The sequence below is a fragment of the Suricata suricatta genome, chromosome 9 (assembly GCF_006229205.1).
Source record: "Suricata suricatta isolate VVHF042 chromosome 9, meerkat_22Aug2017_6uvM2_HiC, whole genome shotgun sequence".
In the NCBI taxonomy this organism is placed as follows: domain Eukaryota; kingdom Metazoa; phylum Chordata; class Mammalia; order Carnivora; family Herpestidae; genus Suricata; species Suricata suricatta.
The window spans coordinates 98091217-98114700 of record NC_043708.1 but is presented as its reverse complement, the minus strand read 5'-3'; the positions used below and the strand labels follow the sequence as shown (position 1 = coordinate 98114700).

The 23484-nt window shown below is 36.9% G+C and overlaps 1 long non-coding RNA gene across 6 annotated transcripts in view; it reads left to right on the top strand.

The window, feature by feature from the left end:
• Positions 1–23484, top strand: part of LOC115302889 — a 332633-nt gene that overhangs the window by 80675 nt on the left and 228474 nt on the right. For all 6 annotated transcript variants that reach the window (XR_003913694.1, XR_003913691.1, XR_003913692.1 and 3 more), the window contains exons 2-3: positions 12334–12435; positions 14778–14840. This is a non-coding gene — a long non-coding RNA (uncharacterized LOC115302889). The remainder of the gene's footprint in view (positions 1–12333; positions 12436–14777; positions 14841–23484) is intronic.

The following is a 23484-nucleotide window of genomic DNA, read 5'->3' as shown; positions in this document are numbered from 1 at the left end:
TTTGTAATACATCTTGAAGTCCAAGATTGTGATGCCTCCAGCTTTGGGTTTTCTTTTGCAGGATTGCTTTGGTTATTCAGGGTCTTTTCTGGTTCCATACAAATTTTAGGATTGTTTGTTCTAGTTCTGTGAAGAATTGCTAGCGCTATTTTGATAGGTATTGCATTGTATATGTAGATTGCTTTGGGTAGTATTGACATTTTAACAATATTTGTTCTTCCTATCCAGGAGCATGGGATATTTTTCCATTTTTTGGTGTCGTCTTCAATTTCTTTCAGAACCTTTCTGTAGTTTTCAATGTATAGATTTTTCACTTCTTTGGTTAGATGTGATGATTTTTTTTAACAAGGGGTAGAAAAAAATGTTAAAGAGCAAAAATTAGGGGGGTCTTGTTGTGGGGCTTGAACTTATGAACCCTGAGATCATGACCTGAGCTGAAGTTGGATGCTTAACTGACTGAGCCACCCAGGCACCCAAATGGGATTGTTTTCTTAATTTCTCTTTCTGCTGCTTCATTATTAGCATATACAAACACAACAGATTTTTGTACACTGATTTTGTATCTGGCGACTTTACTGAATTCATTTATAAGTCCTTGTAATTTTTTGGTGGAGTCTTTGGGAGTTTTCTATATATAATATCATGTCATCTGCAAGTAGTGAAGGTTTTACTTCTTTCTTCCCAATTTGGATGCCTTTTATTTCTTTTTGTTGTGTGATTGCTGTGGCTAGGACTTCCAGTACTGTGTTGAATAAACGTGGTGAAAGTGGGCATCCTTGTCTTTGTTGCTGACCTTAGGGGGAAAGTTCTTAATTTATATCCATTGAGTATGATGTTTATTATGGGTTTTTCATATATGCCCTTCATTATGTTGGTGTATATTTCCTCTAAACCTACTTTGTTGAGGATTTTTATCATGAATGGATGTTATACTTTATCACATACTTTTTCTGCATCTGTTGAAATGCTCTTATGAGTCTTATTTTTTTGCTTATTGATGTGATGTACCATGTTGATTCATTTGCAAGTAAATCCCACTTGATCATGGTGAATTTTTTTTTTTAAGTTTACTTATTTTGATAGAGAGATGGGGGGATGGGAGAGGGAGAGTGTGCATGAGCAAGGGAGAATCCCAAGAAGGCTCTGTGCTGTTAGTGCAGAGTCCAACTTGGGGTTTGAATTGACCAAATGTGAGTTTATGACCTGAGCCAAAATCAAGAGTGAGATACTTAACCTACTGAACCACCCAGGCACCCCTGGTGAATGAATTTTTTAAAAAACGTATTGTTGGATTCAATATGGCAGTATTTTGTTGAGAATTTTTTCATCTGTGTTCATCAAAGATAATGGCGTGTAGTTCTTTTTTTTAGTGGTATCTATATCTTGTTTTGATATCAGGGTAATGCTGGCCTCATAGAATGAATCTGGGAAATTTCCTTCCTCTTCTATATTTTTTAGAAAAATTTGAAAAGAAGAGGTATTAACTCTTCATTTAAAATTTTTTTTTAATTAAATTTTATTGTGTATTGTCAAGTTGGTTTCCATATAACACCCATTGCTCATCCCAACAAGTGCCCTCCTCCATGCCTGTCACCTCCCTTTCTCTCTCCCCAGCCCCATCAGCCCTCAGTTTGTTCTCAGTGTCCAAGAATCTCTCATGGTTTGCTTCCCTCCCTCTCTCCAACTATTTTCTCCTCCTCCCCTCCCCCCATGGTCCTCTGTTAAGTTTCTCCTATTACACTTATAAGCGAAAACGTATGGTATCTGTTCTCTGCCTGACTTATTTCACTTAGCATAACACCCTCGAGTTCCATCCATGTTGTTACAAATTGCCAGATTTCATTCGTTCTCATTGCCATGTAGTATTCCATTGTATAGATAAACCACTTCTTATTGATCCATTCACCAGTTGATGGACATTCAGGCTCTTTTCATGATTTGGCTCTTGTTGAAAGTGCTGCTATGAACATTGGAGTACATGTGCCCCAATGTATCAGCACTTCTGTATCCTTTGGGTAAATTCCTAACAGTGCTATTGCTGGGTCATTATGAGTTCTGTTGTTAGTTTTTTGAGGCGCCTTCACACTGTTTTCCAGAGGGGTTGTACCAGTTTACATTCCCACCAGCAGTGTAGGAGGGTACCTGTTTCTCCACATCCTTGCTAGCATGTATAGTCTCCTGATTTGTTCATTTTAGCCATTCTGACCAGCGTGAGTTGGTATCTCAGGGTGGTTTTGATTTGTATGTCCCTGATGATGAGTGATGCTGAGATCGTTTCATGTGTCTGCTGGTCATCTGGATGTCCTCTTTGGAAAAGTGTCTATTCATTTCGTCTGCCCATTTCTTCTCTCGATTATTTGTTTTCCGGGTATGGAGTTTGGTGAGTTCCTTATAGATTTTGGATACCAGCCCTTTATCTGATATGTCATTTGCAACTATCTTTTCCCATTCTGTTGGTTGCCTATTAGTGTTTTTGATTGTTTCCTTTGCAGTGCAGAAGCTTTTTATCTTGATGAGGTCTCAATAGTTCATTTTTTTGTTCTTGATTCTCTTGTCTTTGGGGATGTGTCAAGTAAGAAATTGCTGCAGTTGAGATCAAAAAGGTTGTTTCCTGCTTTCTCCTCTAGGCTTTTGATAGTTTCCTGTCTCACATTTATGTCTTTCATCCATTTTGAGTTTATTTTTGTATATGGTATAAGAAAGTGGTCTAGTTTCATTCTTCTGCCTATTGCTATCCAGTTCTCCCAGCACCATCTATTAACGAGGCTGTCTTTTTTCCATTGGATACTCTTTCCTGCTTTGTCAAAGATTAATTGGCCATACACTTGTCGGTCCAATTCTGAGTTTTTTATTCTATTCCATTGGTCTGTGTGTCTGTTTTTGTGCCAATACCATCCTGTCTTGATGAAGACAGCTTTGTAGTAGAGGCTAAAATCTGGTTTGTGATGCCTCCCGTTTTGGTTTTCTTCTTCAATATTACTTTGGCTAGTCAGGGTCTTTTGTGGTTCCATACAAATTTTAGGATAGCTTGTTCTAGCTTTGAGAAGAATGCTGGTGCAATTTTGATGGGGATTGCACTGAATGTGTAGATTGCTTTGGATAGTAATGACATTTTAACAATGTTTATTCTTCCAATCCATGAGCTTGGAACGTATTTCCATTTCTTTGTGTCTTCTTCAATTTCCTTAATAAGTTTTCTACAGTTTTTATCATACAGATCTTTTACATCTTTGGTTAGGTTTATTCCTAGGTATTTTATAGTTTTTTGTGCAATTGTAAATGGAATCAGTTCCTTGATTTCTCTTTCTGCTGCTTCATTATTGGTTAATAAAAATGCAACCAATTTCTGTTGATTTTGTACCCTGCGACTTTGCTGAATTCATGGATCAGTTCTAGTAGGCTTCTGGTGGAGTCTGTTGGGTTTTCCCTGTAGAGTATCATGTCATTTGCGAAAAGTGAAAGTTTGACTTCATCTTTGCCAATTCTGATGCCTTTTATTTCCTTTTGTTGTCTGATTGCTGATGCTAGGACTTCCAGCACTATGTTAAACAACAGTGGTGAGAGTGGACATCCCTGTTATGTTCCTGATCTCAGGGGGAAAGCTCTCAATTTTTCCCCACTAAAGATGATATTAGCTGTCGCTTCTCATAAATGGCTTTTATGATGTTTAAGTAAGTTCCTTCTATCCCGACTTTCTCGAAGGTCTTTATTAAGAAAGGATGCTGTCAAATGCTTTTTCTGCATCTGTCGACAGGATCATATGGTTTTTATCCTTTCTTTTGTTAGTGTGATGTATCACATTGATTGATTTGCGAATATTGAACCAGCCCTGTAATCCAGGAATGATTCCCACTTGATCATTGTAGATAATTCTTTTTATATGCTTTTGAATTTGAATTGCAAGTATCTTGTTGAGGATTTTTGCATCCGTATTCATCAAGGATATTGGCCAGTAGTTCTCTTTTTTGGCTGGGTCTTTGTCTGGTTTGGGAATCAAAGTGATGCTGGCTTCATGGAATGAGTCCGGAAGTTTTCCTTCCATTTCTATTTTTTGAAATAGCTTGAGAAGAATGGGTATTAATTCTGATTTAGATGTCTGGTAGAATTCCCTAGGGAAGCTATCTGGCCTCAGACTCTTATTTGTTGGGAGATTTTTGATAACTCATTCAGTTTCTTCACTATTTATGGGTCTATTCAGATTTTCTATCTCTTCCTGTTTGAATTTTAGTAGTGTGTGTGTGTTTAGGAATTTGTCCATTTCTTCTAGGTTGTCAAGTTGGTTGGCATATAATTTTTCATAGTATTCCCTGATAATCGCTTGTATTTCTGAGGGATTGGGTGTAACAAATCCATTTTCATTCATGATTTTGCCTATTTGAGGATTCTTTTTTCTTGTAGAGAAGCCTGGCTAGTGGTTTTTCAATTTTGTTTATTCTTTCAAAACACCAACACTTGGTTTCATTGATCTGTTCAACTGTTTTTTGTATTTTATATTGTTTATTTCATCCCTGATCTTTATTATTTCTCTTCTTCTGCTGGGCTTGGGGTACTCTTGCTGCTCTGCTTCTAGATCCTTTAGGTGCACTGTTAGATTTTGAATTTGTGCTTTTTCTGGTTTCTTGAAATAGGCCTGGAGTGCAATGTACTTTCCTCTTAGGACTGCCTTTGCTGCATCCCAAAGAGTTTGGATTGTTGTGTTTTCATATTCATTTGTTTCCATATATTTTTAAATTTCTTCTCTAATTGCCTGATTGGCCCATTCATTCTTTAGTAGGGTGTTCTTTAACCTCCAGGTTTTTCTGGAGGTTTTCCAGACTTTTTCCCTGAATGATTTCAAGTTTCATAACATTGTGATCTGCAAGTATGCATGGTATGATCTCAGTTCCTTTATATTTATGGGGGGCTGCTTTATGACCCAGTATGTGACAGAATGTGCTATCTTAGAGAATGTACTATGTGCACTGGAGAAGAACTCCCTAACCTCAGGATGTAGAGTTCTAAATATATCTGTCAGATCCATCTGGTCCAATGTGTCATTCAGGTCCATTGTTTCTTTAGTGATTTTCTGTCTAGTTGATCTATCCATTGCTCTAAGTGGCGTATTAAAGTCCCCTGTAGTAAGCACATTCTTATCAATAAGACTGTTTCTGTTTGTGATTGATTCATGTATTTGGGTGCTCTCAAATTTGGTAAATAGATGTTTATAATTATTAGCTCTTCATGATGGAGAGACCCTGTAATTATTATATAATGCCCTTCTTCATCTCTTGTTACTACCTTTGCTTTAAAGTTTAATTTGTCTAAGTATGGCTGCTCCAGCTTTCTTTTGCTTTCTAGTACCATGATAGATATTTCTCCATCCTCTTAATTTCAATCTGAAGGTGTCCTTAAGTCTAAAATGAGTCTCTTGTAAACAGCAAATAGATGGATTTTGTTTTTTGATTCGTTCTGCTACCCTGTGTCGTTTGATTGGAGCATTCAGTCCTTTTACATTCAATGTTATTATTGAAAAATACGGGTTTAGAGTCATTGTGTTCTCTGTGGGGTTTATGCTTGTAGTGGTGTCTCTACTACCTTGTGTTCCTTGCAACATTTCCCTCATAGAGTGTCACTTAGGATTTCTTTTAGGGCTGGTTTAGTGGTGATGAATTCTCTCAATTTTTGTTTATTTGGGCAAACCTTCATCTCTCCTATTCTCAGTGACAGACTTGCTGGATAAAGGATTCTTGGCTGCATATTTTTTCTGTTCATCACATTCAGGGTGTCCTGCCATCTTTCTAGCCTGCCAAGTTTCAGTAGATAGGTATACAACTACTCTGATAGGTTTCCCTCTGTATGTTAGGACCCTTATATCCCTAGATGCTTTCAGAATTCTCTCTTTATCCTTATATTTTGCCAGTTTCACTATGAAGTGTCATGCAGAAGTTCAATTCAAGTTATGTCTGAGGGGCGTTCTCTCTGCCTTTTGGATTTCTGTATCTTTTCCTCCCCCAGATTGGGGAAGTTTTCAGCTATAATTTGTTCAAGTAACCCTTCAGCCCCTTTTTTTCTCTTCTGGAATTCCTATGATATGGATATTGTTCTGTATGATTGCATCACTCAGTTCTTGAATTCTCCTTTCGTGCTCCTGGATCAATTTATCTTTTTCTTGGCTTCCTCTTTTTCAATTATTGTGTCTTCGGAAACACCTGTCCTCCTCTCTGCCTCTTCAATCTGTGAAGTGGCTGCCTCCATTTTATTATGGACCTCATTTATAACATTTTTTAATTCATCACAACTATTTTTAAGGTCTATAATCTTTGTAGCAAATAGTTTTTTTGGTGTCTTCTATGTGTTTTTCAAGCCCCACCATTAATTTTATGACTATTGGTCTAAATTCTTGGTCAGTTACGTTGCTTATATCTGTTTTGAGGAATTCTTTAGCTGTCATTTTTTGACATGAGCATATGCAAAGAGCATATATAAAGAGAGAAATGACAGGGGTGGGGAGAAACAGAAATTGAATACTGACCAGGGAGAGAGACCAAAAGACATAATTCAGAGAGAGAAAAAAGGAAACTATGGTAGGAGGCGAGGAGAAAGACAGAAAAGAAGGAAGGAAGAAAGGGAAAGAGAGAGAGAGAGAAAGAGAGAAAGAGAGATAGATAATGTTACCCAGACAAACTATATAGTCTGAGTATTCTAGAGAGGAGAGAGAAAGTGATGGAGGTGTAGAATATGCATCAAGAGAATGTATTAAACATGACTGTTTAAGCAAACCAGTAATCAGAGTGCCCAGTCCAATGGAGGGGAGAGATAAGAAAGAGTAAAAGGAAATATATCTGAATAGCAAGACTTGATCTAAAGTTGATCATGGCAGTGAGTCAATGTTGGTCTTGCCCTGGGCTCCAGTAAAAAAAAAAAACAACAACAACAAAAACCACACAAAAAACTCTCCAGTGTAGGTGGGCGTGGTTTGGTGTAGGCGGTCTTGTCTCCACTGGGGATACCTTGGCCGCTCCCTGAGGCCCTGCCTTGGCGGTTGTGGGGAGAAAAAGGGCAGTTCCCCAGTCCCTTCTCAAACCAAGCATTGTAAATCACTCTTTTGGTCAGAGCTCCCTGTGCGGCGGCCCTAGCTAAAGTGGGCCATGTTCTATGTCCTAAGCCTCCCTCATTTCCAGATCTTAGTCCTGAGCTTTAATGATACCGCTTGAAATGTAATCCCACAGGTGGGCTGATTCCTAGCCGGCGATAGAGTAGGGGGAGTATGGGAGCAGTTCCTCCTGGTGCTGACTGGAACCAAGGTACCCAGCCCAAAGAAAGTGCATCGGTTAGAGATAGGATCTCTCTCCAAAAGCCCTGTGGTTAAAGATGGGATGATAGGATCCCTCTCCATCCCAGCAGAGTTTTTTTTCTCTTTCCCAGGTACAGTTCTGCTGCTCTTTCTTCTCCCCTCATCTCTCCCCGGAGGGGGCTCCATCCCCTGCGTGCCTCTGGGTCCTGGTCCGTTTTTATCTTCCTCAATTTGCAGTCATGCACCTATGAGGCTGTCTTCTTAGTGGACTCTGTCTCTTTTCCTCCAAGACTCTTGGTGGTTCAGCGTCCTTTGGCTTCAGACCTTTTTTGTTTGAGAGATGCGGGCAGGAAGTACGGAGCTCCCTCTTTCTCCACCGTCTTGCCTCCTATCCTAACTCTTCTTTAAATGTATGGTAGAATTTGCCTGTGAAGCCATCTGGTCCTGAACTTTTGTTTGTTGGGAGTTTTTTGCGGTTTTTTTGTTTTTGTTTTTGTTTTTTTAAAATTTATTTCACTTTATTTACTTTTTTTTTTTTTTGACAGAGCATGCAAACTGGGAAGAAGGGCAGAGGGAGAGAGAGAAATAGAAAGAGACAGAGGGTGAATCTTAAGCAGGCTTTGTGGAGCCTGTCAGTGCCAAGCTCAACTCAGGGCTTGTCCCAGATCCTGGGATCATGACCTGAGCCAAAATCAAAAGTTGGATACTCAGCAGACTGAGCCACCAAGGCATAGTGAGAATCAGTGGGGAAAAAATGAAGTATTCACAAACAGGTGAGGAGACAACAGAGTAGCATCTGAAAAAAATAAAGTTGGATTTGTACTTCACATTGTAAACCAAGAAAAATCCAAAGGTATAGAAATTTTAATATGAATAAACACATCAAATTAAAGAAAATTTATGAAAGAGTTATATCTCAGAATAAGGAAGGCTTTGTAAATGATGACAAAATTTAGCAACCTTAAGAGGAAAAAAAAGATCAATATGTGCAAGCATGAGTATGTTTTTGTGTATATATTAATGTGAAATGTCTATATATTTTGTATACATGGCAAAAAGTGCAAAATCAAAAGAAAGATGACAAAATGGGAAAAACATTTTATTTTTATTGCAAAGATCTAATTTTCCAAAAATGTGAAGCGCTCCTACATTTTCAATAAGAAAATAATTATTAGAGATTTCATTGTAAGAGAAACAAAAATGATACTTTAATGTGCAAAGATGCTCAACATCATGCATAATAAGAGAGAAAGGTCTATTAAAACTACTGAGATATCATTTTTTTACCAGCTTGGCAAAAGATAAAAGTTTGATAACGTGTTGTTGGTAAGCCTCTGGGAGAACAGGCACTTTCACACATTGCTGGTGGGAGTGGAAATTGGTACAACTCTTTGGAGGGCAATTTGGCAATTGTAACAGTTATAAATGTACATACTCTATGACCTGCCAGTTCAACCTCTAGGAATTCACCTTAAAGATTTACATTTGGGTAATAATTTATATAGAAGATAATTTACTGTAGCATTCTTCAGAAGATTGCAAACAACGTAGAAGTCTATCAATAGGGTACTGTTTCATAAATTATGGTACATTCATACAAAAGAATACTATGCAACTAAAAAAGAACTAGTTTGGAAGGGTCATTAGGGTTGGAAGGGTTATTAAATTTAAAAAATGGGGAATAAAAGTATAATATTTGGATAGAATAAGAAATAGAAAAATGTATATTGCACTTGTGTGTGCATTTAAAGAATATCTGGAAGGATAAACCAGAAACCACTAACAGTGGCTGTCTATTGGAGGGTAGGAACTGTGTAGATGGTGTACACATGGGAGAGAGTATGCTAATTTGTACTTTTTGATGATTGAACCTTACCTGAGTGTTTTACCTTTTCAAAAATGGTGAATGGAATAACTTTTTAAAAAATCTAGAAATGGGTGTAAGAACTTAAATAGAACTTGCATATTTGAAATGGCAAAGAAACCCCAAAACAAAGTCATTGCATTATAACTCATGGCAACAGGAATCCAAGAGCAAATTCTTTGGAATTTGCATCGTATTTAAACTTTTGAGACAAATACCATATAAATAAGAAATGTAAATGAGGAATTTAGTCACTTAACAGCATCCATGCTGTGATACCTGAACCAGTGGATATTAAACCCTGTATACTTTCATTTATTTGGTGATTAGTGAGTGATATTTAGCTTTATAACCTGCAGTTCCTATGAGATACTTAAATAAGGAAAGATGTAATTGTGTTCATCTGTTTCAGATTTCTGTCAAGTTTTTTTTTTATCAGCTTTGAATTATAATCACAGAATGAAAGAAGAACTTAACTCTTAACTGTTTGGACATCATCACATTAAAAACATGCTAAAGGTGTTTTGCCAAATTGATTGGCTGACTGATTTCACTGAAAATCATCAGACCATTGGGTTTGTATTGATTAGTAAGCAAGAGATGGACTAAAATACTTAATCCCAAATTGCTTTGGTTACTTTCTAGGTAACCCAAAAATGTAGTTTAATAGATTAGTTGATTTTTCTATCATTATAATATTTTCTTTTATCAAAATAATAAATATACAAAATTTTTAAATTTCAGAAAAAGGAAAAGAAAATGAAAAGCCTTGTAAAATAATCTTTGTTTGCATTTTGATCTCCTTTTTAGTCTGTATATATATTTTATTAAAATTTATTTATTTATTTTGAGTGTGTGTGTGTGTGTGTGTGTGTGTGTGTGTATGCATGCATGTTAGTGGGAGAGGGGCAAAGAGGGAAGGAGAGAGAGAATCCCAAGCAGGCTTTGTGCTTTCAGTGTTGAGCCTAACATGGGGGTGTAACTCATTAATGGGGGAGATCATGACCTAAGCTGAAATCAAGAGTCAGATGCTTAACCTACTGAGCCACCCAGGCACCCTAGTTGTGTATATATTTTTAAAAAACACAAAAATTGGTCCTCCTTTTTTATGACCTGCTTTTCATATAATATTTTACATAATAGCACTTCCATTGTCAGTTAATATTCTGGAAAATGATTTTTAATGGCTACTGTATAGCACATTGTGTATATGCACCATAATTTATTTAACTAATCCTGCAGTCCTAGACATCTGAGAACAACCTATTCCCAAAGCACTTTGGTGAATTGAAATTTTCCTATATTTTGCTCATGAATTTAGTTCACTCTTTTTGTGAAGTACTGTGTAGAATTTTCATACTGGCTGCCTGAGACAGATATGATCCTTGGTCTTGTCCTATAGTGGATCCAGTCCTAAAGTCCAGATAATAAGTGTACCTGCTTCATTTTCTGCTGGAGTTTTAAGACCAATGGATGGACTGTGTTTCTTAAAGCCACTTGAAACAATGGTTTTGCTGGCTGATGCGTCTTTAGCTTGTTGCTAAGATGCTTTAAGTGTTATAGCAGTACATACTAAAACCTAATGGGGGTTGAAGATATTCTGGATAAAGGATCTTTTCTTTTTTTCATTGTAGGATAAGGCCTTCACTTTTGTAAGGCTAGAGAGGAATTTGCTAGGGTAAGAACTACTAACCTAGCCCAAGCATTGTGCATCAGAAGCTTTGTCTCGAGTTTACAAAAATACATGATTTTAGAAAATCACTCCTCCATTTATTTTTTCAGCATTCTATATTAAACAATATATTGTATACATTTTTACTTTGATGAGTTAAAAATTGTATGTTGATTTGTAATTCATAATATGGAAGACTTTATCAATTGCTTTAGTCATTTATAATGTGATTGAAACTGGGTACATTATGATGTCTCTAGTTTCCTTTGAAGTGAACAAACTTGCCTTCTCTGATAATAAATATAAACATGGCAAACAGATGTTGTTTCAGTATATACTAAATGAATGAAACCATTTTTATATATTCTCAAGCACATTAGATAATCTTTTACTTATAAAAGAATAATATACTACTTACAAATAATTATTTTCTGTTTCTTACATTGTCTCCTAAGGCTTATGTCTTATTGGGTGATATAATTAACTTTGCCTGTGAGTTACTGTATATATTATCAGAACAATGACAGAGGTGGAAATTCTTAAATTTTGTAGTGAAGTCTTTGCTAATTACAAATCAGTGAGATTCTATTTTATATCTATTAGGTGTATTTCCAGGTCCTCTTACCTAAGATTTTTCTGGTGTTCAAAGGCAAATCCTAGAAATTGTTATCTTGGAGTATGTGCTTGGAGTAAGGCTAGAACAATGTGGAAATGACAGACTAAGTTAACCTATGGAGCCAGGGGTGTGGTTGCTGAGGCATCCAGAATATCAAGAACCAGAACATTTGCATTCACATGTTATGTAAATGAATGTAACTGAAGCCAAAGGAGCTCTTTGAGCTTCCCTTCTTTCTTCCACCTAAGTCCCCTTGAGGACTCTGGGATGAGGTCACTGCACAGGTTTCCCCACACTAACTGGAGGTGCAGCACCATCAAATAAACTTGGGCATATAGCATGACAAAGAGAAGTGGCTTGGGGCTTGCCTCAGAGGCTCACCCTAGAAGGGCAATATACCTTTGTCACTGGGGCTGCATCATGCAAAGTACTGGCTAAGCCAAGAAAACAGACTAACAGTTCACCAGCTGCAAATTCCAGTGCTGAGACTGCCAGGACACCCAACAGGGGGGCATTATCCTGGAGAGCCAGAAGTGCCAGCCAGCACGTGCCCAAGGGGTCTCTTTCTCTCAGGTTCACCAGGATGTATATGACACCACTTTCTCCAGACAGCCAGATTCTCACTTAGAAAAACAGCAAGAAGGAACCATTGACAGATTGAACATTTTCTAAAAAGGCTGAATAAACAGTCGCATCAGACTTAGCTTTGAACTCCATTCCACATCTAGCTACTTTTTCCCTCACTAAGTAGTGCATGGGAGCTTATGAAGGAAAATGTCAGCTGTAGATGAAATAAAGAAGGTATATTTTTTTTCCATTTCTAAATCATTATAAGTTAAATTTGTGCTTCTAACACAAAGCAGAAAACAAACAAACAAAAACCGCTAAAAACCTCTCTTCATTTCTAGGGTCATTTTGATCTTAGGATATTAATGCCATTCACTGACTCTGTTTGTCTGACTCTGAGAAATATATGGAAGTGTTATCTGAATTGATATTCAGTAGTAAAGGTAAGTAAATCTATAAATTCCATGGTGACTAACATTTAAATTCTGATATACACATTTTGGAGGCAAGGAAGTTCATTGTGAAAGGAATGCATAGTATGATTATAAAACCATTTTGGGGCACCTGGGTGGCTCAGTTTGTTAAGCAACCAACTTAGGCCCAGGTTATGATCTCTTGGTTTGTGAGTTCTAGTCCCACATTGGGCTCTATGCCTGGAGCCTACTTCAGCTTCTGTGTGTGTGTGTCTCTCTGCCGCTCCCCTGCTCCCTCTACCTCTTCCCCCCCAGATAAATATTTAATTTTTTTTAAGTAAGTAAAACTAGTTTAGAAGTAGTAATGGTAATAAATAGCTTTTGAAGAAATACCTTAAAAGGTGAATGCAAAATAGAGCTCTGTTAGGTTGAAAATCAAGCTGAGCAATTTAAAAATAGAACAACTTTAAGAAGTGAATCAGAGAAAGTATCAGATTTTAAACACTATTTAAAAGTACATGCAGTATTTTTGCTCTAGAGTAAAAACTTAAAAAAAATTCTATTGATAGTGACTCTAGCTTTAGTTCTTTAAGCACCTCTAGGCACATGGGCAGTGTTCCTTTGCAAAGGGCACCAAACATTGATTTGTTTGCTAAAAAGTTAGACTTGGGTATGGGGAGTAATTAGGCCAGACCGTGTGTGCTAATTAGAAGTTGAATAAAGAAGACAGTGGAGTTGAGGTTTTATTATTTTTTATGGCACATAGTTGTTACAGCGACGATTATTCATGAACAAAGAAAAGCATTTTCCTTGAGCGGTTTTTATTCCACTCCGAGGGGTTTCCACCTCAAAAGTGTTCTCTATCAGCAGGTGAGAGTTGTCTTTATAGATGCCATATCTGCTAGGAGAAAGGTTTGCAGTACATGAACTCTTAGCAGCTCATTTATTACTTGTTGGAGTGACGGGTCCTCTCAGCTCTCGGGTGTGTGAACATGGTGTTAAGGGAACAAAGCTTACAGTTGACTTTGCAAGGGAACGAATTGTCTCCTGGAGTCCATGTACCTACTGCCTCTTCAGACCTCTTGAAATCAAATTCATTACTGGGTAGGGGGAGGAGAAGAGAGTGGGTGACTCAGAACTCCTAGGAAAGCAACTCAAATTACATTTATTGATTACTAAAGTTAGCTTCAAATGAGAAAATATTTATAGTAGATCATTTATTTTTGGGTTTTGTTTTATTTTTTAAACAAAGATAAAACTTTTTATTAAAGGATTGTGCATAAAGTACTCATTACACAGATATACAGGAAAATTGTAGTTGCTTTACAAGCTTTCTATTACTTGGTATTGTCATAGAGTAGATTATTTGTTAATTATACCCATGCATATGTTGAAGGGCTTTAATTCTGCTTATAAGACTTCAGAAAACTCCTTAGCTTAGAGCTTTTCCATACAGTATTGGAAAACACAGGTCTTTGTGATTATGCCATTCTGAAAAATCCCAGAGTAACAGAAGGCAAGACTGCAGATAGAAAAATGTACAGGAAAAAAATCCAATTGTGATACTGACATTATAGCAGCACTTAAATTGTGTTGGTCTCTCAAGTCTTTCTCCTTAATGTCTCACATATAGACACTAGAGAAGAGTGAAATTTAAGAAATAATCCACTGTGGAATCTGCACATTTCATAATGATCTTGGAGAGCCTGTTTTAAATGACTAATTTCTCTTGTTCCAATGAAATCATCTGATGGGTATTATCTAATAGCATGTTGGTGTCAAAAGCCTTCAGAGGACTACTTAGCATCTATCAAAATAACTGTGTTTTGGGTGTGAGTGTTCAGTCAATTGCTTGCTTTAACCATCAGGTAGGATTTTTAAATCCTGGTTGTTATAAAGCCATCTATGGGTTGGCTTCTACAGAATTGAACTGTATTTATATGCTACAATTTATGGTTTAGTTGTACAGGGTCTACTATCTGCTCATTGCTTCAGTGTGTTCACCTGCCTCTACAAAGATGGTGTTTCTGGCACCTTGAGGGTAGAGGCCAAATCTCAACACTTTTGTGTACTTTTCATTTTCTAGTAAAAGTAGTCTCCTACTTTGATTTTCATAGTTCCCCAGGGAACAAAAAGTATGTGTATGTGTGTGTGTTTGTACGTGCGTGTGTGTATACATACTTGTGTGTGTACATAAGGTGAAACGGCAAAAATCAAAGAGTATTTCTGCTTTGTGAAATGTATATATATCCACAGTGATCATGGTTTTTATTTAATTCAGAAAACATACATAATGCACATATTTTTCAAAACCTATGATTAATTTTTAAAAAATTTAACCAACTAATTATATCAATCTCTCTTTCCAATAGGAATAATTCACACCTTCGCTGGCAGAAAGTTTTTCAGCATTTTAGGACTACTTCTTTTGAAAGGTAGGTTTCTCCATTGGGATTCATTTAACTGCAGATAACAAACTATCCAGCAGGTCACTTTGAAAACCCTACATTAGTTACATTGATAAAGAAGAAGAAACTGGGAATGTCTGTTGGGTTGTCCAACCAGCAGTACCATTGTGCTTGCTTTGGGAATCCATAGTATTCCTATTGAATAACTGATTATTGGTGTATGTACTTCTTCATATTGGCTAAAATTTTAACTCCCTAGAATTATTGTCTCTGAAAATTCATTGTACTTGAAAAGTATGGAAGGATTTATTCTCTTTTCCACCAGAAAACTCTTCAAATATTTCTTAACAGCTTTATGTATAATTTAATACATAAAATTCACGTATTGTTAAGTGTACAATTCAGTAATTATAGTGAATTTAGACAGTTAGGCAGTTACCACCAAAATTTGGGTTTAGAACATTTTAATTACCCCAGAAAGTACCTCTGTGCCCATTTGTAGCCAGTCTTCAATTTTATGCCTTTCACCTTCAGCACTGGGCAACCACTTATCTGCTTTCTGGCTCCAAGTTTTTTCTTTTTTCTTTCTTTTTTAAAAAAATTTTTCTTTAAATTTATTTTTCAGACAAAAACAGAGCATGAGCAGGGGAGGGGTCGAGAGAGAGGGAGACACAGAATCTGAAACAGGCTCCAGGCTCTGAGCTGCAGCACAGAACCTGATGTGGGGCTCAAACTCACGAACTGTGAGATCATGACCTGAGCCGAAGTCGGACCCTTAACCGACTGAGCCACGCAGGCGCCCCTCCAAGTTTTTTCTTTACTGGAAGCTTTAAATACATGGAATCATATATTAGGTAGTTCTTTGCAGCTCACTGATTCCACTTAGTATAATTATTTGAAGTTGTACATATTTGTTTGTATATGCATATTTGCATGTGTCAGTGTTTCGTTCCTTTCTAAGGTCTCCAGCATTGTTCTTTTTCTCCAAGATTGCTTTGGCTATTTGGATTTTTTTTTTGATTCCATACAAATTTTAGGATTGTGTATTTTATTTCTGTGAAAAACACCATTGAAATTTTGTTAGGGATTGCATTCAATCTATAGATTGCTTTGGGTAGTGTGGGCATTTTAATAATATTATTCTGATCCATGAGCATGGACTATCTTTGCATTTCTTTTTGTCTTTAATTTCTTTCATCAGTGTCATATACTTTTCAATGTACAGATCTTTCCCCTCCATGGTTATATTTATTTCTAGGTATTTTAATTTATTATTTTTGATGTAATTATACATGGGGTTGTTTTCTTAATTTCTCTTTCTGATAAGATATTGTTAGTGTATGGAAATGCAACTGATTTATGTTGATTTTGCATCCTACAACTTTACTGAATTCATTTATTCTAACAGTTTTTAGTGACATCTTTAGGGTTTTCTATATATAAAACATGTCATCTGCAAATAGAGACTGTTTTATTATTTCCTCTCTGACGCAGATGCCTTTTGTTTTGTTTTTGTTTTTGTTTTTTCTCCTTTTCCTTATAGAATTGTTCTGGTTGGGACTTACACTACTATGTTGAATAAAAGTGGTGAGAGTGGGCATCCTTATCTTGTTTCTGATCTTACAGGAAAAATGTTCACCTTTTAATCATTGAGTATGATGTTACCTCTAGGAATGTCGCATATAGCCTTTATAACTAATGTGTTGAGACTTTTTGTCATGAATGGATGTTGAATTTTGTCATGCTTTTTTTCTATCTATAGAATGATCGTATGGTTTTTATCCTTCATTTTGTCAGTGTAATGTATCACATATATGTGCAGATGATGAACTGTCCTTGCATCCCTGGAATAAATCCCAATTGATCATGCTATGTGATTTTTTTTACAATATTGTCAAATTTGGTTTAATATATTTTGTTGAGGATTTTGCATCTATATTCATCAAGGATAAACATATTAATCATAATTATTTTAAATTCTCTACCTGATAATGCTAATATAAATGTCAATACTGAATATGGTTCTGATACTTGCTTTGTCCCTTTGGACTGTTTCTATTCAGGACTTTCAACCTGCCTTATAATTCTTTGTTGAAAGCTGGATACGATGTATTGGTTAAAAGGAACTGAGGAAAACAGACTTCTAGGATGAGGTTTTATGTTTATTTAATTAGGAGTTAGGTTGTGTTTAATGTTTACTGTAGATGTAGGTATTAGGCTTCAGTTTCCTCTCTTGTTCTTGTTTCTGTCTCCCCTGTTATCTTTGGGTTTCCCTGTAAATTTCTTTTTAAATAGAGTTGGTGTCTTCCTGCTCTCATTTATAATCCACTGTCATTCTACTGGAGCCTTTTGATGGGACGGTCAGTATTGGGGAGGGGAAACAGTCTATAACCTTATGGTTAAATTTGAGGAGTGTTTGTGCCTGATTGGCTTCAGAATTGTTTTTTTAGCTTTGTTTTTCCTCCCCTGATGAAATAAGAAGGATAGAGGGGGCTCAAGTTGTCCAGTAAAGTAATTTCTCTTGAGGGCAGGCCTTTGTTATGGAGAACAGAATGTTTTGATTGTATTTCATAATGGTTATTTTTCTTTTCCTCTCTCTGCTGAAGATTTCTTATGCTTATTAGTGTCAAAAAAGAGCAGGGGAGGACTTCCAGGAAGATGGCAGAGTAGGAGGATCCTAAGCCCACCTCATTCCATGGACACCTAGGTAATAGCCAGATCAGCACAACCAATCCAGAAAATGACCCAAAGACTGGCAAAACAGACTTTCCACAGTTAATGATAGAGAGGAAGATACCTCAAAAAGGATAGAAGAGGTGGAGATACCATCGGTCAGGGACCAAGCTCCCGGGAGACTAACCACAAATTAGAAGGACACCACAGTCCCCAGGAAGGGAGAGGAGCAGACCTCACACTAGGCGCTCCAGACATAGGGGACCTGCAGTGGGAAGATAAGTCCCAATAATATTTGACTTTGAAAACCAGTAGCGCTTAACTGATTTTTTGTTTTTAACAATCAGTGAGGCTTAACTGTGAGTACTTTAAATATCAACAGGCTTAGCTCTGGGAGAGCTGGAAGGTGACAGGAAACTGAGTCCCTGCACTCAAAGAACTAGGATAACAAATAACTCCACCAAGTTACAGCATAGAAGCAGCAGTTTGAAAACCCCTGGGGTGTACATGAATGAGATTTATTTAGTAATCTCAGAACGTGTGTTGGACCAGCAGGGATCTTTAGGAGAATTCTCTAAGAACAAAAGGACCCATAGGTACCATTTTCTTCGCACTCCCTTTCTCTAGCCTAGATCCCAGGACACTTGTGGGAACCAGTGGACGCTCACACCACATGCTCTGTCCCCATGTTCTGCAGATCTGTTTCATCCAACCTGCCCTATTCAGCAGGCATCCCTTCTGAGTGGCTTCTTTCACATGCCAGTCTATAAACAGCCCTAGCAGTGGCTGGTGCCACTCCAAAGTAACTACTGCCATGTGGAGAGGGGAAGATAACCACACACACCCATTTATCTGTAGCCCTAGCTGCTGAACCCTATAATTGGCAGTGCAGAGAGTGCCCTGTCAGTCAGTGCATCTGTAGCCTTTGCAAATAGCCTGAAGGCAGGCCTTGGGTTTGACTGCTGATACTGCCCAACTCCAAGCCCACAGCAGCTGCAGACTGGCTCCTTAACAGCATACAGACCAAACCCTACCCACAGAAGGCAAAGTGGGCCATTGCAGCCAACAGTAGCGTGCATGCAACTCACATAGGAGACACTTCTGAAACACCTGGTTCTGATGAACAGGAGACATTGTGCTCCAGGGCACCACAGGACCTCTTCTTCATAAGGCCATTACTTTCGAGATCAGGAAATGTAGCCAACTTTCCTAACATATAGAAAAGAACACAGAGTTAAACAAAATGAGACAGAGGAATATGTCCCAAATGAAAGAATAGGACAAAACTGCAGCAAGAGAGCTAAAAAATATACATAAGCAGTATGCCTGATAAAGAATTGAAAGTAATGGTCATAAAGATACTAACTGGACTTGAGAAAGGATGGAGGATCTCCCTGAGTCCTTCAACAAAGAGATAGAAAATATAAGAAGAACCAACTAGAGATGAAGAGCTTAATAGTGGAAATTAAAAGCACACTAGAGGGAATCAGTAGTAGATCAGAGGAGGCAGAAGAATGGATCAGTGACTTAGAAGACAGTGTAATGGAAAACAACCAAACTGAACAACAAAAAGAAAAAAGGAATAATAAAAAATGACAACAGGTTAAGGGAACTCAGTGATATCATAAGCATAATAACATTTGCATTATAGGGATCCCAGAAAGAGAAGAGAGAGAAAAGGAAGCGGAGTATTTATTAGAAGAAACAATAGCTGAAAACCTATTGAATCTGGGGAAGGAAACAGAAATCCAGCTCCAGGAGGCACAGAGAGCTCCTGACAAAATGAACTCAAGGAGGGCCATTCCAAGACACATAATAATTAAAATGGCAAAAATTAGTGATAGAGATTTAAAAGCAGCAGAAGAAAAGAAAACAATTACAAGGAAAATTTCATAAGGCTATCAGCTGAAACGTTTTTCAGCAAAAACTTTGCAGGCCAGAAGGGACTGGCATGATATATTCAAAGAACTGGAAGGAAAAACACCTGCAACCAAGAATACTCTATCCAACAAGGCTACCATTCAGAATAGCAGGAGAGAGAAAGCGTTTCCCAGACAAAAGTGAAAGGAGTTCATCAACACTGTAAAGGGGGTTCTTTGAGTGGAAGGAAAGACCATAAGCAGGAGTAAGAGAAGCAGGAAACACAAAAGCAGTAAAATTAGCAGTAAAATAGCAGTGTCCATCTATAAAAATTAGCCAGGGATTCATGAGATAAAAGGATGTAAACAATGACATCGCATATACCTAATACATGGAGCCAGGGAGTGGAGTAAAAATTTAGTGCTTTTAGAGTGTGTTCAAACTTAAGTAACCATCAACTTAATATAGATTGCTGTGCATAAGATGTTACATATGAACCAAATAGTAACCAGAAGTTAAAAATCTCTAGTAGATATGCAAAAAATAGAGAAAGGAATGTAAGCATGTTACTAAAGAATGACATCATCACCAGGGAAAAGAGAAAGAAAGGAACAGAAAGGAGCTACAAAAGCAACCCTAAAAAAGTAACAATATGGCAATAAGTACATACCTATCAATAATTACTTTAAGTGTAAATGGACTAAATGTCCCAATCAAAAGGTGTAGAGTAACTGAATGCAAGACCCACCAATATGCTGCCCACATAGCACTCACTTCAGACTAAAGACCCTTGCAGACTGGAAGTAAAGGGATGGAAAAACATACCATGTAAATTGAAGCAAAAAGAGGGCTGGGGTAGCAGTACTTATATTGGACAAAATATACTTTAAGAGAAAGATTGTAACAAGAGACAAAGATGGACAGTATGTAATGGTAAAGGGACAGTCCAGTAAGAGGATATAAAAATTGTAAATATTTATGCATCCAACACAGCTTTCTTTAAAAATAGGATAAATTACATAAAATGCAAAAAGTTAGCCTACATATTATAAAATTATATAGTATATGCTAAAATGTAATGTTTAATAAAAAACAATGAATGGGTCAATCAGGAAACCAAAGAGGAAATAAAAGTACATAGAGACAAATGAAAATGAAAACCTAATGGTCCACAATTTTGGGGATTAAAAAAAACTGTTTCAAGAGGGGAGATTATTGCAATACAGACCTACCTGAAGAAGCAAGAAGAAATGTTAATCTAACTTTACACCCAAAGGGGCTAGAAGAGGAAGAACAACAAAGCCCAAAGGCAGTAGAAGGAAGGAAATTATAAAGATTAGAGCAGAAATAAATGAAATAGTGACAAAAAAAAAAAGAACAGATTAATGAAACCAGGAGCTGGGTTTTGAAAAAATAAAGAAAATTTTTAAATCTTTAACCAGATCATTTTAAAAAGAAGAACGAGAACTCAGATTAAAAAAAAAACACTGAAATGAAGGAGGAGAAATAACAATTGACACCCCAGAAATACAAAGGATTATAAGAGGATATTATAAAAAATTATATGTTTACAAGTTGGCCAACCATTTTTAGAAATATATAACCTTCCAAGGAAAAACAGAAGATTTACACAGACTGATTACTAGAAATGAAATTGAATCAGTAATCAAAAAACTCCCAAAAACAAAAGTCTGGGTCCAAATGGCTTCACAGATGAATTCTACCAAACATTTAAAGAAGAATTAATCCCTCTTCCCAAACTATTCCAAAAAACAGAGGAAGAAAGAAAGCTGCCAAATATATTCTACAAGGCCAGCATTATCCTGATACCAAAATAAGATAAAGACACTACTAAAAAAATAATACTACAGGCCATTATCTCTGATGGACATAGATGCAAGAATCCTCAACAAAATACTAGCAAACTGAGTCCACCAATAGAGTGAAAAAAAAATCATTCCACCATGATCAAATAAGATTTATTCCTGGGTGTAAGAGTGGTTCAATATTTGCAAATCAATCAGTGTAGTATATCACATTAATAAGAGTAAGGATAAAAAAAACCCTTAAGATCATCTCAGCTGCAAAAAAAAAGCATTTGACAAAGTACAGCATTTATTCATGATAGACACATGAAAAGATGTTCAACATCACTCATCATCGTCAGAAAAGATGCTTAACATCACACCACAATGAGATATCACTTCACTGTCAGAATGGCTAAAATAATGCAAGAAATAACAAGTGTTGGTAAGGATGTGGAGAAAAGGGAACCTTTGTGCACTATTGGTGGGAATGCATCTTGGTGCAGCCACTGTGAAAAACGTATGGAGTTTCTTCAAAAACTAAAAATAGAAATACCATAGATCCAGTAAATTCCCCTATGGGGCATTTATCCAACAAAATGGAAATACTAATTTGAAAAGATATTTACACCCATATGTTTATTGCACCACTATTTACAATAGCCAAGATATGGAAGCAACCCAGGTGTCCGTCCATAGATGAATGGATAAAGAAGGTACTTACAGAATAGAATGCTAAGTGAAATAAGTCAGAAAAAGACAAATGCCACATGATTTCACTCATATATGTAATTTAACAAAACTAACAAAGAAGAAAAGAAACTCTTAAATACCGAGAATAAACTAGTTGTTGCCAGAGAGGAGGTGGATAGGATGGGTGAAATATATAAAAGGGATTAAAAGTACACTTACCTTGATGCACACTGAGAAATGTATAGAATTATTGAATTTTTGTGCACCTGAAACACTATATCAATCAGACTTGAATTTTTAAATTTTTTTAACATTTATTCATTTTTGAGAGAGAGAGAGAGAGAGAGAGTGTGAGTGTGTGTGTGAGAGAGAAGGGGGAGAGGAGGGGCAGAGAGAGAGGGAGACATAGAATGTGAAGCAGGCTCCAGGCTCTGAGCTGTCAGCACAGAGCCTGACATGGGGCTCCAACCCATGAGCGGTGAGATCCTGACCTGAGCCAAAGTTGGACCCTTAACCAACTGAGCCACTGAGGCACTCCCAAACTTGAATTTAAAAATAAATTAATTTATAAAAAGAAATCAGGGGAATTATTTACAAAAAGAGCAATGAATCAGGGCATCTGGGTGGCACAGTTGGTTAAGTGTTTGATTTTGTCACAGGTCATGATCCCATGGTTCACCGGTTCGAGCCCTGCATCGAGCTCCGTGTTGACATCTCAGAGCCTGGAGCCTGTTTCATGGATTCTGTCTCCCTCTCTTTCTGCCCCTCCCTGGGTCATATGCTGTGTTTCTCTCTTTCTCAAAAATAAATTTAAAAACATTAAACAAAAACAAAACAAAGAGCAATGAGTCAGCTAGGGAGTACACATACCTTCTGTAAAAATTATATATCCTATGAAATGTAGCGTGACTAACTCATCATGATCTCCCTAGGAATATTCTTTTACATTTTATAGCACTTTAAAGTTTTCAAAGAACTTTCACCCACTTCATAACACTCTATACTTACAACCCTATGGATGATCAGCTAGAATTACACCTGCTTTATGCATAAATGAGGATCAGGAAATCTGTGTTGCCCAAGATACAAGGCATTTCTACAATGCTACAAAATAGTTAGTAGATACCTCTAGACCTGGAACTTTAGTTGGAAGTCTTAGCTCCTGGCATAGTGTTCCTTACAGTATTATTATATCATGTTGCCAAATTTGGGAAGATTTGTAAGGTACTTCTATAGAAAAAGGTACAGCAACTTCAAATACAGTTTTCCCCAAAATTTGGAGGAAAATTTGGTCCTGGGAGAATAGGAAATGAGGCATTTACTGTCATAACTGAGTTTCAATCCTGTGCCCTTCCATTGCATGTACTCCAGGCCCTCCTCATATCCTCCATGTCTCTTTGAAAACCTTCTCTTAGATCTCAAGCAGTGAGAATTGGCAAGGAGACATTTAATAACTGCTAGAACCATAAACTAGAGCCTGAAGCTTTGAAATTTGCAAGATCTTAATAAAATGTTGGAATTCTGGAAGAAGATTACTGAACAAAAAATTTAAAACTATAAAATTGATATTAATTGAGGTTTAATTAAGCTTTTACAAAATGAAACATGTTTAACCATCAACTGCAATTCATTTCAGTTCA